Source organism: Doryrhamphus excisus, linkage group LG1, assembly GCF_037039965.1.
Source record: "Doryrhamphus excisus strain RoL-2023G ecotype Guam linkage group LG1, RoL_Dexc_Guam_v1.1, whole genome shotgun sequence".
In the NCBI taxonomy this organism is placed as follows: Eukaryota; Metazoa; Chordata; class Actinopteri; order Syngnathiformes; family Syngnathidae; genus Doryrhamphus; species Doryrhamphus excisus.
Genome location: NC_136357.1, coordinates 10,303,139 through 10,317,136, shown reverse-complemented (window position 1 = coordinate 10,317,136; position 13,998 = coordinate 10,303,139). Strand labels below are relative to the sequence as shown.

General features: G+C 41.1%; 1 protein-coding gene across 10 annotated transcripts in view; it reads right to left on the bottom strand.

Moving 5' to 3' along the window:
* The window catches only part of mef2aa (myocyte enhancer factor 2aa), a 69,702-nt gene that overhangs the window by 45,210 nt on the left and 10,494 nt on the right, over positions 1 to 13,998 (bottom strand). Inside the window, exon 2 of one of the 10 annotated variants that reach the window (XM_078789874.1) lies at positions 7,345 to 7,404. The exons of the other annotated variants lie outside the window; for them this stretch is intronic. The gene's annotated coding sequence lies outside the window, so the exon portion shown is untranslated. The remainder of the gene's footprint in view (positions 1 to 7,344; positions 7,405 to 13,998) is intronic. 10 annotated transcript variants of the gene reach the window in all.

The following is a 13,998-nucleotide window of genomic DNA, read 5'->3' as shown; positions in this document are numbered from 1 at the left end:
GTCTCCTTAGGCACTTCCAAGCACAAGAGTCTGAGAGTCTGTTCTCAATGTCATTTGAAGTATGAGACCCACATGTTGAGCCCTTCTCTCCTCATGTGAACTGCAGCTGAAGTCAATGAAAGATGGCACTTTGGCACTTGTGGAGCATTAACACACTATTGTATTGCATCCATGCAGTTTGCAACAACAAACAAATGCAATGATAGAAATTATCACATCATTATCTCTGGACTGAGGTAATGATGTTCATCATTCATTTCTGGGACAGATGGTGGTTGTGCAAAACTATCTTAAAATATTGTAATTTGTGTCCACTGACTCCTAATTATAAAGCAATCAGCAGGAATTTAATGGTCCAGTATGATCTCAAAATGTAAACACACTAACAACTTGAATTCATCAAAAACATTCAGGAATAAATGTGTCTCAATTGTGACACAAAAGCTTGGCGGTAAAAATGTCATCCTGTGGAACACCAATGTGGTTGACCACAAATTTCAGCCACTTGGTTTTAATACATTCATAAAATAGTGGTTAATATATTAAATGTAAATATGTTTCACTCGATATGTGAAGGACTACCATGAGCCATCGTCGCTCACATAGTTATGAAAAGTAAACTGCTACTAGCGCTAGCTATTAGGGTTAGCCCTTGCAATAATTACTTTCAAGAGTGTGAATGGTTGTTTGTCTATATGTGCCCTGTGATTGGCTGGCGACCAGTCCAGGGTGTACCCCGCCACCCGAGTGAGGATACGCGTTTATCATAACAAGGGTAACAGGTATGCTGGAGCCTATCCCAGCTGTCTTTGGGCAAGAGGCACCCTGGACTGGTCGCCAGCCAATCACAGGACACATATAGACAAACATTCACATCACACCACTATTCTATTCCATTTATGAAAAAATATATGGTTTAACAATCTTCTTCCTCTGCATTGGTGAAGTAAGCACGTCAAAAAAAATCTCATTTTTTGTAATTGAGGTACTCTAATAATTTCTTTTACTGTTGCCACCCTACATTATTTGTTATGAAGGAAAATGTATTATGAATTTAAAACAAATTGGAGGTCAGTCAGGTTCCAAAAACTGCGTTGGCTAGTAGGAGTTCTACTGTTTATAAATTTAGAATTCCTTATTAATTTAGAGCCCATTTCTAATTAAATTTGCAAGTGGAATTGCAAGCAAACAAACCAAATTGCAAAACAAACCTGATAGACATCAATACATAAGCGATGGGTTAATCTTAATGATTTCATGTTATCATTGACCTTAATTAACCTATCATCAATGGAGAAAGTTTATGATCCAGCTTGCAAACAGAAAACCTTGCCATCTAAATGACCTTCCTAAGCTGACCATGGTGCCAAATTTGCTCTTAAGATGATTAAGACAACACCAAGTCTGAAGTCAGCTGAGCTGGAAGGGACACTGGGGAGGTGAAAAAAAATCATGAGTATACAGTACATTCCCACATGGTGCTTGTAACCTGACTGCATGGTTCCCTGGGGAACATCCTTGTCCTATCTGTTTCTCCAAAAGAAGAATTATAGCCCCTGTCTTGGGGGTACAGTACATCTATCACTTACACAGAGCAAATAAAAATGTCTAAACAACTACATTCCCATACCCAAGTACAAATCTAGAAAGAACTCCAGCCATTAGATGCAGTTGTGAAACAAGGCAGCCAGAGGCAGAACTGGCATTGTAAATGAAAATGACCGGGTTCCAATGGCACACAGTTATTATGGGTTAAAGATGGTCTGGAATTATGGTGTCTGGCTTTCTGCATTGGGGCTCCACTGTGGGCGAACCTTACTGAGATCACCCAGTAACTGGCCACAAAAGTCTGACTAAGCTCGGACAGGAAAATCCTAAACCACATCAAAATAGACAGCAGAGAATGACGTCGCTCACAGAGACACGCATGGTAATATTACAATGTAAGGTTGTGTTCCGCGTTTGTCAAGCCTATAGATAAACTGTTGTTTTTAATGCCCAAATCCAGTCAAACACAGCTGTCACTAATACAGTATGTATTTGCCATCTTTACGTGGCCGAGCTGTCACAGCGGGACAGATCAAGTCTGGAGGCATAATGGACTGTGCTGGAAAATTTCTCTTATGCAGATGTGAAATGACAAGCTTGGAGGGAGTTCAGACAGCAGGTGTGCGACACTCTCAATTTATTGCACACGCAGAATAAAAGTTAGCTGAAAGCAAGAACGGTTTTCGGACACAAAAGCTCATGTCTCAGACATATCCACTTAAGGCATTTACAGATTGTCACTATGTTATCTATTTTACCTCATTCCAGTCAGTAACCTATACTGATAATCATCAAGTTTAGGCGCGACACTACATCTACTCACCTGATGACCCAGTTATTCATGTCACTAAACTAACTTCTAAACACGTCATCAGCTGATATCATTCAGGTTGCCTCACTGAGGCTAGGGTTCGTCTGTCTGTGTGATTCCACGGAATCCTCTAAATGAAAGCCACCTCCACCCTGGCACCTCCCTACTGTATAGACTGCATCTGACTCAATCATTGTCCTTCTAGTCGCTGTTGGTAAGTCATAGATTGAACCATTATGTGCTTGTGCATTACCCTGCTTTGTCAGAACCCGAAGAACCGGGGTAATGCTGCAACAGTGTGCACTGGGCAAGTTTAAAACTTCACACAAATGTGGAAAAAAAAAAAAATTGTGGAATACCCTTGCATACAGACATCTCAGGTGAAAGAAGCTAAAAAAACAGTTCAAATTCTGACAAACTGACCAGACTTCGTTAGTCCACTACAGAGTTTGTCGGCAGGATGTCAATAGTGCTGACCAATCAGCTTAACATTTACGTAGCTCCACATAAGAATACCGATGCCTACCACTGTCAGCACCACCACAGAGGGGTGCTGGATAGTGAACGTTTTGGGTCAGATATTTTGGGACTTTACCAAACGGCAAACAGAAGAACAGCAGCAACATTAATAAGAATTCTTGTAATGGACCTCTTCAGATTAGAGCAGTTTCATCCAAGGAAATGTCTAATGTTTAAAGCAAGTTCTGTAGTATGCATCAGTTGAATTCATAAGAACTGTAGCCAGTTCCCTGATCAGGTTGCAGTAGGATTGCACTGCTTATCCTCAAAATCCAATCATAGGCATAGTGTAGACAAGATTGCACTTCCTGCCCCTTCCACTTCCTGTTATTCTTCTGCACGTCTGCATGTACTCTGCGGGGCCGTCAAAAGGGGAAAGCTGGAGAGGAGGAAAGGGAGGGACAACCTCGGGGACACCCTTCCCATCTGATCTTTTCCCTTAGCACCATTGTGACTTTTTGTCCCAGACTAAACAACAAGGGGGGCTCATCTCTTGTGACTACACTTAGGTGGGCTTACTGGAAGGTTCATTTAACAGAATGGAAGACATGTACACACACTTTTTTTTGTCCAGCACTCCTCTGGTTACATAAGAATGAACCATTAATATACATTAACATGGAGATGATGCTGAAGTTACATTTCTAAAAGAACACAACTCTGAAAGCAACCATAGAAATATGTAAAGTGTAGTGTCACTATTCAACCCGGGGCTAAGAAACCTAAATCCATGGTTTTACCAATTTGCTTCAATGGAGCCTTGACACCAGAGTGGTAGAAAACGAGCATCCACACTCTTTGTTCTTTGTTTTCATCACGAGTTGTTGTACCTGTAAATGAGGCTGTTGGCCTGAGGGAAGTGGAGGTAAGCCAGCCCTTTCATGCCACACATTACCCCCCAACCCGGCTTCTCTCCAACTCCCCCTTTTTGTGAGCTTATCTCCCTCTCCAGTGGTGAAAGGCAGGATTGTGGGCCCTGCAGCATCACTAGTGTTAATGTCTCTTGATGATAATCTGGCATAGGGCTGATCCCTCCCAACAATAAACGCTTCCCTGGCCTTCTATTCAGATGTGATTTCATTGTTTAATTCTTTTGTCTACTTCCCTGTCTTCTTTCTTTCTTTTCTGTGAGCCAATGTTATACATCACCTCCGTTTCCATGGCAACTAATGAGACGCAATTAATAGGCGCCATCACAGCAGCACATGTGAGCTTAAAGTGAACAAGGAAGCAGTGAAAAATGGAGAGCACAAGGTGGATTTGTTACAAAATGGAGACTTTTAGCTAAGTATTGATTGGGTTCACAAAACATAACACTGCATACAGTATCCAGCAATCAAACTTATACATACATAAATCAGACAGCTACAGTTGTTTGAATGGAAAAGTGAGTCTCGGGTGTTATGCCTTTCTGTTCTATTTTCAATGTTCTTGTTGGTTGATTAATTCTACATTGTGCCGTGGGCTGCAGACGGCCAGCACTTTGGACACCCTTGTTCTAAAGGCTTCAAATTCAGGCTGGCTCTTGTTCTGTTATGTGAAAATCACATAACCAGGTAACGTGAAGGTCGTCACATATCTTCCCTGCCTTACTCAATAAAGTCACAGGATGAAGCAGATTGAGCCTAAAAGCATCAATCAAATGAGATATTAAAATTTACTGTTCGAAAGGAGAGCGTGACCTAAACTAGCAAGGAGAGCGCACACTGAAGCGCAGGAGCCAAGCAGACAGCGAGTGGTTAATCTGTCCTGATGACTGTAGCTCGCTTCAACTCTCCAATGACCCAGCTGTAATCCCTCACTGGATCAATGCAAGTTCAAACAATCCTCGATGCTGCTCGCACCTTGCACAGGGCTGTGGGGGTTGGGAGGGTGGTACTGTAAGACTGGGACCGGGAGACAGGAAGCTACTTATCACCTCCAAAATGACATCAAAAGGAAAGAAAACCCCACAGGACAAGAGTCTGTTCTCACTAAGAAAATGTCTCACTAGTGAGCAAATTACACCGCCATCTATGAGGGAAATGATGTGGATCTTCACATCATTTGCAAAATCTGAATGATGATGAGTGGATATAACAACCAATAACCAAAAGGACATCATGCGCTGGCAGCGCGAGCAGACAGACATCCTCCATCTCTCACTACTGTCAGGGGAAGGGAGGACTACGGAAGGTGACTTTGACTAAGTGCCCTGGGGTTTCATGAGAAAATGACACTACATTAATTTCATGTGTCTTTTTTAACTGGTGTTCCGAAAAAAGAAAAAAAAAACATTCAAGACACGTTGGCTTGAAAGCAGAAGCATGCAAAGGCCACCGCATTGACAAACATATGTTGAGATTAAGACGTGAAGTTTCCATTGCACGTCCCGTGTTTGATAGCAGGTGTTTGTTGGAAAGTGAAGAAAGCAAAACGTGAAAGTCAAAGTTGGAAGTGGACTTTTGACTGTGTTAGCTGCGGAAAACATGTGAGGGAAGAAACTGAACTATAAGCAGCATCCTGCACCCAACCCATCCTACCTCAGAGGTAGTGTGTGGCAGCAGTGTGGTAATATAATTACTGCTGGGACACTTCTATTCCCAATGATCCATTTGCGTCAGTCAGGTTCTCCAGCCTAGCCAATGAATGGATTCTCAGTTTCTCAAGGATAAAGAGATGACCCTATCTTAACGGTGATATCCATTTCATGTCGAAAAAGCGACTCTCGTTCTCAAGGTAAATCCCTCGATGCAAGTACGAGGGGAAACTTTCAAACTATGAAAACGATGACAACTTCTTTGATGTAAGGGTCGGGTGATGATTTATGGCTCATTAAAAAAATGAATGCAAATGAGTCACAGACGAAGCGTATAGTACGGCTTGTATAGTTCCCCACTTGCCCCACTTCCTTTCTCGTTCCTACCGCACTTGATTCACAAAGCTAAGCATCTGGTTTTCTGAACAACAAATGCCGGAGAATCTTAAATCGCCATATTCGTGTATCAACACAATACTCTTCGGTTTATCTTGATGACCGCTGGTTCCAATTATTGCACAATTACAGGGATTTTTCTCCCAAGTTGGATGTTTTAATACAAACAAAGAACCAAAAAGGAAGTTGTATGTTATGTATCGTGTTGTGATTTTAAAGTTATCAATTACCACATTACCTCAAAAAAGGTGGTCTGCCCTAATGAAAACATTTTAACCATCCTTGGTTAAAGTGTGAAAGTAATCTGTTTGCCGAACAGGTGACCAAAGAGAAGGAAATGACCAAGGAGGCACAGATCATGAGTGAGAGACAGTTGACCAAAGAGGGAGACGATGAGGCGCGGTCAAGGAGTGAGAGCATGGTGACAGTGGAGGTGCAGCAACTATTCTAAAGTTCTCTATTTTATTTTTCAAAATCAACTGAGTGGAAGCTGCCAGTCTTGCTAGGTTGTGTTTAAACATAATGGGAATTACCTACTGTATCATTGTGGTATAAATAGTTAAGTACACAGCCAAACCCCCCCCAATGGTAGAGCCATTCACCATGGCTATGGTGTAAGTCAGCATATTAATTAATTTTCACAATTTTGACACAGGAGTATCCAAAGAAAATGCATACAAGCTATGATTAAGCCTAACTTTCGGGGGAATCCCCACCATCAGTGACAGGTTTTCACCACTCCACTGTGAGTGGATTGGAACACTAATATGAATGAAATCTTCAACATGAAACACTTGTAGTGCACAAAATAATCACCAAACTTATATTATTCATATTATGCACACAGAGCATCTTTTTCATTGTGAGGCGTTCAGGTGAACTCATAATTGTGACTGTTGGGAGCCAATTGCTTTTCATATTTTGGATAAATACTTAGTTCAGATGAAATTGACATAAACACTAAGTTAATCTGACTGAACATTGTACAATGAATAGATGTTTTTTTTGCTTTCTTGCTTTAGTTCTATATTTTCCGCAATCGTTGCTGTGTGGCATTGACAGTCCAGGGTGTACCCTGTCTTTGACCGAAGTCAGCTGGGATAGGCTCCAGGCTCCAGATAGGCTCCCACATGAACCTAGTGATGACAAGCAGCATAGAAGATGGATGGATGGATGGATGGATGAAGTGCTGTATGGTAGTGATTCTTGTGTGTTGGGACACAAAAGTGGGTCACAAGGCCGTTTTCAGTGGGTATGAGTAGCCCCATGAGTAGCCCCTCACTCATATGCCTTGATAATTTTCCAAAAGTAGAATGTAACACGACTGTTATGTTTTTGGCACAGCTGTGCCACAGGTTTCGGTCTCCATCGGGGAACTAGTTGTATTGCACACCTTCCATTTTATTGTCTGGCTTAACATAAAATGACTGAGAATATGTACTTATCTTTGAAATAATTTGTTTCCATATAATAATACGCTTGGTAAGCTGGTGTTCTTGTGTTTTCTTTGTTGATCTCATCACCATCTTCAACATGGAGGCTGACATCTCACCGTCCATGGTGGTGATCTTCCTCCCGTCGGTGTCTCCTCCGTGTTCTCTTCGGATGTTGCCTGTGAAATGTGTTTTTTTTTTTAGGGCTTTTTCATGGTATTATTCACAGATTTTCGCCATTCTCTGGGGTCTTGGAACGCGTACCTCCTGGGGTACACCAATTGTAATAGGAGGTATATAAATAAAAATTTAAAACAATTAGCGTGTTACACTAAAAATTACAAGTGTACCTTAACACAAGGAGAAGAGAGCAGAAAAGAGAGAGCAAAAAGTTGTTCATTGCTCTGTGTGCATCATATGAACGGGAAGTTTGATGATTATTTTGTGCATTAAAAGTGTTAATTTTGAAGATTTCATTTATATCCAGGGCTCTACATTAAAAACCAAAATGACTTGCCCATCCTTAAGGTGAGAACTACTTGCCCGAACTTGCCCCATGTAAAATGAAAAGACTGCCATAATGTAATTTTTTGTGGCATCACATGAGAATCTCAAATAAATAAAATAATAAAATAAATAGTACTGTAGCGTTGCGTGTGTGTTGTATTCCGTGCTGTAGTTTCATGCATGGACGCTGGGGGGCAGTCATGTTCAGCTTGCGGTCTTGGAGCGGGCGTTTTGGGACCAAAGAAGAGGAACGAGAGGGAAAAAAGGAGAAGTTCGGTTACCGTGCGCCCAGCTAGTTAGTTAAGTCTGCAACAGGCCAGTGTTTTTCATGTTGCCTTGGAGAATAAAAACCATGCAACGATAGAGGTTCATCACTTTTTGCTGTTGGCAGCGACGCCATGATGGATGTTTTCGTAGTCAAACGATCGCTGATTGGTTGATCGCGAACAACGGGTGTGGGTAAAACGCGGACTGTGGATTACGGACCGCGGTCTAAATAAACGATTCTGATTGGTCCATTGCAAGGATTGCTTTGCAAATTACCACCGGAATTACGCAGTCCGTGTTTTACCAACACCCAACAAGAACCGCTTTAAAAAAACTTTTGGCAGTATGGCATGCCAAAGTGCACTTGCCCGACGGGAATATCACTGATTAGATTTACTTGCCCGAATTTTGTTTTAACTTGCCCCGGGCCATCGGTACATCGTTATTGTCGAGCCCTGATATCTGTGTTCCAATTCCTGCACGGCTTAGCAGCAAAAACTGAATGGCGTTTCCCCCCCAAAAAATGTTCGACTATATATGATATACTTGTCGCTGATTTGATTTACCCCTTTATGTAAGGTTGCATTGGTGCTGTGGCTGGCATGTTGATTTGCATGGTTGTCTATCATCATATGGACTCTTCATCGGGGAACAATGATAATGCCAAGGCCATGGGGAGCAATGGTGCCTCTATCCTCACAGGAAGCCTGCGAGCTGTGTTAAGTGCCGTGGCAGCCTTTTGATGTTGCGCAGACTGCAACAGAAAAATGGTAAACAGCTATGATGAACCAAGATCTTCCTCCGGGGGGACTCCACACTGTAAGGATATTAGGGATGTCATGCATAATATGTCTCAGCAGTTGTGGAGCATTTACCCCCATATCTCACAGCATCTTCTGAAAGACTCTCAAGATTAGACTCAGAGTTCTGATATTGGTTACTTCAATGGCGGGGAAACAATAACGTCAGTGGAAAGACAACAGTTGGTCTTATACATTTCAAGTGGTCCATACTAGGAAGGGATTTAAGTTTGCTTTTACCAAGGATGCCTGATTTTAAAGGACAAAAAAAAAATAAAAAGCTGAGAATAAATATTTGATTTTTGTCTTCCCATTTTTATCCTCCACTTCATGGCTCTTTCTTAACAGTGTTGCATAAAAGGTTTATGCAATGCAGGCAGTGAGGATGGCCATGAGTCACATCAGCAGTGAAAGGTACGAGCATTGATGGTGGTTCTTTGTTGCTTGATTTTTTTTTTTTAATTAAAAAAAACTGTTAAGGCAATCCATCCATCCATCCATTTTCTACGCCGCTTATCCTCACAAGGATTGTGGGCATGCTGGAGCCTATCCCAGCTGTCTTCGGGTGAGAGGCGGGGTACACACTGGACTGGTTGTGTAAAAGGCAATGTTAAGCAAAACTGTAACATTAAATTGACACAACCCTTAAATGAAAGCAACCACTACTGTAATGTCTAACATTAAACACTAACACGCGTGAAACACGTAAGATTTTCATCACAACAAAACGTTGTTGTGTCCTTTATACTGTACACAAAAAGGTAGAGTCCAAGAAGGTGAACAAAACAGAAAAAAACAGTAACAGCACGAGTTTGATGGTCATTTTTTTTGGCACCTTTAGGGCATTATTTTCTTGAAAATGTTGGTCCAAATGTAAAACTCAATTGTAAAATAATTTTTTTATGTTAACATTTATGAGTGTCCAGAATTGATTCAGTTACAGTACATTTCAGTTTGAGTCTGACCTTCTGGAATGGATGCTAACAGAGGTTGCACACATTTCATTGACTACCAACAATGTCATCACTTATGAAATACAATGACACACAAAGACTACAACATTAAAAACGGTATGTGGTATATTCCCTGTAATCAAGTTTTCATTTAAACATCCCAATCCACGAATGACAATTTGTCTCAACAGTTTAACGCGGCACTGCCTCAAATCCAACAACTGTGAATAGAATTCTTTTTTTGTCTGCTACAACTGTTTTTTCTCCTCCAAAATCAGATGATGCTATCTCACTGTCACATGAACACTGTGTCCAAACACCATGATAAAGAGAGAGTCGGAGTGAGACAGATTGAAGGAGAAAGAGAGACGGCGAGCGAGAGATACAACCACAGGCCCTGCTGCTCACTTCACCAAGAATTTTCTCAGTCAAGCTGTTTCCTGGTAGCCTCTGGTCTCAGCTCCCAGCGCCAAGCGCCAATGACTATTTGACATAATAAAAAAGCCAGTATTTGTTCGGAATATCCTGGCATTTGGTTCGGTGACGGAGGCAGAGACAACTGAGAATGCCATCTGATGTGATCGCAGGCTGCCGTAAGGCTCACTGGTGGAAAGCCTACACCATTTTCACCTCAATGTGTACAGATGGAAAAAGCAGAGAGGGCAGGCAGGCAAAGGCGCAATCAGCGGGCAGACTCAACACCTCGCACAGAATCACAGTCACACTGGAGCTGTGAGATACACCAAAGCACCCAGTCGAAGTCCAAACAGCCATCTCTAAATCAACCATGATGGCCAGTGGCAGTATAATAATGTAGAAAACATTAAATGGACTTGGTAATGATGGTCCGACTGTTTGTAGAAACTATAGCCAACAAAAAAAAAAAATAAAAAAAAAAAAGAAACTATAGCCAACTGACAAAACAGTCCGAAGACAACTTCTGAACTGCAAGTCAGACCCCTGCAGCCAGACTGGAGTGTGTTTGTGGGGGCGTCACTTCCCTTTGCTGTTGTGATGGCTGATGTGTGTTGCTGAATAATGCGAGGACTCTGCTTCCTCCCCTCCACCTCCAGCTGTTCACAGGCCGCCTCAGACAGACAAAATACAAGGATATTGCCGGGCTGGGGCCTCTTTTCCTGCCACTCAGGAGCTTAGAAATGCACCATGTATGTTAAAGCACCAAACCACAGGCATGAAGATAGCCTTATTCGAGCTGTGACATGTGAAACAAAGTTAATGACAACAGAGCATCTACTTTTTAATGTGTGGATAACACAATGTCAACATAAAGGACCGTAGCTGGTCATGAAGCCAACAAGTGATATTTTAAATCACTTCGATTAGCTATGTACAAGAATAAACAACTCCATCAGCCAGAACTTTGAAAAATCTTTGCACATAATTGGACTGTTTGTCTGTCTACAGTGGATCGAGTTTACCAACAGAATACAAAGCAAGAATTCAACTCTCCAGTGTGATGCGTTGCTTTTTAAGATCCACACAGCCAAGCATCAGGAATTCAATACAGCGGGGGTATATTAGTAACCAGGCGGATCTTTTGATCTAGTGAATTAGATTATAATATATTCCTTTGATTTATGTTTTTTTCAAGTCTCATTAAAATTCTGTTAAAATGCAACTCAGCGAATAGATGTCTCTTTTAACTCCCGCTCCGAGAGTAAGTTTCAACATGATATCACTTTATAACTCACAATATAACTTTATGTGTGCTGTGATATACAACAATGACAAACCAAACCGCAGCACAAACACATTTGCCTTGTCCGTCCTCTGAGTGAAGCCCACCTACTCTTAAAAATGACACATAATGTAACTGTGCGGTTTTACTTGCACCCCTGATAGCCAAAGTAGGTGGAGGTGACATCTCACCATCCTCTTAAATGACTTGACTTCTCAAAATCATCACCTCATACTTCCACAGTTTGCTCTAAAAACCACACAATGCACAAAAGAATGTAAGTGATGACAATAGAGAAAAACACAAAAGAGTCAATAAAGTCAATGCTTTATGGCGTTAGTATTTTATCAGTGCAAAAGGCTTGATCGACTAAAGCAGGGGTGAAATCCGGCCTGGGGGGGCATTTGCACTTTTATTTGGCTGCAACTGATTTTATATTGGCCCACAGCATAGACCAAACAGAGAATTAAACACAGATTTTTCCTTAAATACATTCAACTGCTTAGGATGTCTTCACACACATTGGATTTAGCATGAATGTGTCATTTTGATATCATATATTTTAAAACGAATCCATTTAGGTGAAGACATGCTAAGCCGTTTAATATAAAAATAAAAGCAAAAATTGAATAGAAGAGAAAAAAAATCATAAAAACAAAGTGATTGTAAATATGCTACTTCTGTATTACCCTAATCCTCCTTTTATGAAGATCTGATGCAACCATATTTAGTTTTTTTTTGGTTTGCTGTTTAATAGCAAATGCTACAGAACAATAAAATACAATCGGCATGCCGCAAATGGCCCCGTGATGAGTTTTTCAGCCCTCCTGTTGTACAATTTAAGGCTAGGGAAGAAACAAGTACCTGTACAAAACCCACGCACACACAGGGAGAACATGCAAACTACATGCTGATCGCTCACCACTGTGCAGCCTTTTTTTGGTTAAAAAAAAAAAAAAATCTTATGTGGACAGGGCATAAGTCAACTCTAAAGAGGATAAGCAGTGTAAAACCATTTCCTAATGTGTTTACTTTATGGCCACGACCAGAATGTACATTGACAGGGACACACATTTCTAAGAGTGAAAGCAGATTCAAAGCAGATTTATTAAAGGATGGTTTCTGCTTCAGGATCTTCCCCACCAAGAGCAGACATGTGGTCCAGGCAGGCAAACCTCCAGTCAGGATGGTTTAGGAGACTGCTGGGGACAGGAAAACTACAGTGCAGCCTTAGGTAAGCTGCTCTGCCCTGCTCAGCAGCACATGTGCTGAGTGAGCCAAACACGGTGGCTTACCACCAGAGGTCTCAGTCAAGGGCAGGACAGTTGAAAGGTCACTGCTTGCTGTCTTGCTATACAAACAGAGCCTCAATGAGTAATACATTCAACCTCTGAGCTTACATCAGACGATAACTACCAAGAGTTTCTGCTTGCATGTAGCAGTCACAGATCAGTTTTTTTTTTTTTATCCACTCCATTTTGATCTACAGTGTAGGAGTCAACACTATCACATGAAATACAACATTTTGCTTATTAACAGATTTATTGTATTTTATGCTGGTCCTTTTGAAAAGGTTTGTGTATAAAATATGCGAAAAATCATTATTTTATCACAAACCAAGGTGATGGCCGTGTATGCAAACTAAACAGAACAAGGGCCGGAGTTTGAACACTTGCTGTGAGATATCAAGCAAAGGCCAATCATGATTCATGATGATCACCTTAATACCAGGCAACCAAAAGTGTCAATTACAAACATGTCTACAATAAATGTTGTGAGTGTCTATCATACAACAGTGGGAATGATTCCAAATTATCTGATTTATTAGGGGCTTTTCCATCAGAGTCCAGTAAACTGCATTCTAAAACATTATCTGCTAGGCTCAAGATTCTGCAAGTGACCTCCAAGTCTCACAGGAGAATGCTGGAATCTCCATATTGATGATGGCGCTCTGATAAACAATGACTCATGTTACCAAATGCTTCTGTCAGTCAAACAGATGACAAAGCGTTGACTTGGTGAGATTGATATAATTTTTAGGATCCTGAGAAACTACACATACAGTACAAGTTAGGACACATCTTCCACCTTCTCATTCATCATGTTCACTTTATTATCATAACTATCTACATTGTACATTAGTAACCGTCTAAACCAACATATATATTTGTGTCTATATTAATTGTCCCATCACATCTGATGTCAGATCAAAGACGTGGGAACTCAACCTGACAGCAGCTGAAGTAAGATGCCAACTAATGAGTTCACATCTCTCAGCCAACCACGGCATCCGATACGTATATTCGACTTCTCTCATCTCATGAATGTCATTCAAAGACAAAAAACATTGTTCAATAAATGTAAGTCAGTGTCTTCAGGATTTGCCTGTGACTGCCCATATTTCTCCGTTTTAATCTTTGGTCTTAATGTGATCTGAAAAGATGAGGTACATTATTGCAAGGAGGATGAGATATTGGGAGAAAATATACCATAAAAGGTTCTCCCATTTGGTGGCCTGCTACTGTGTTTAATGTAATTGTCTCTTAA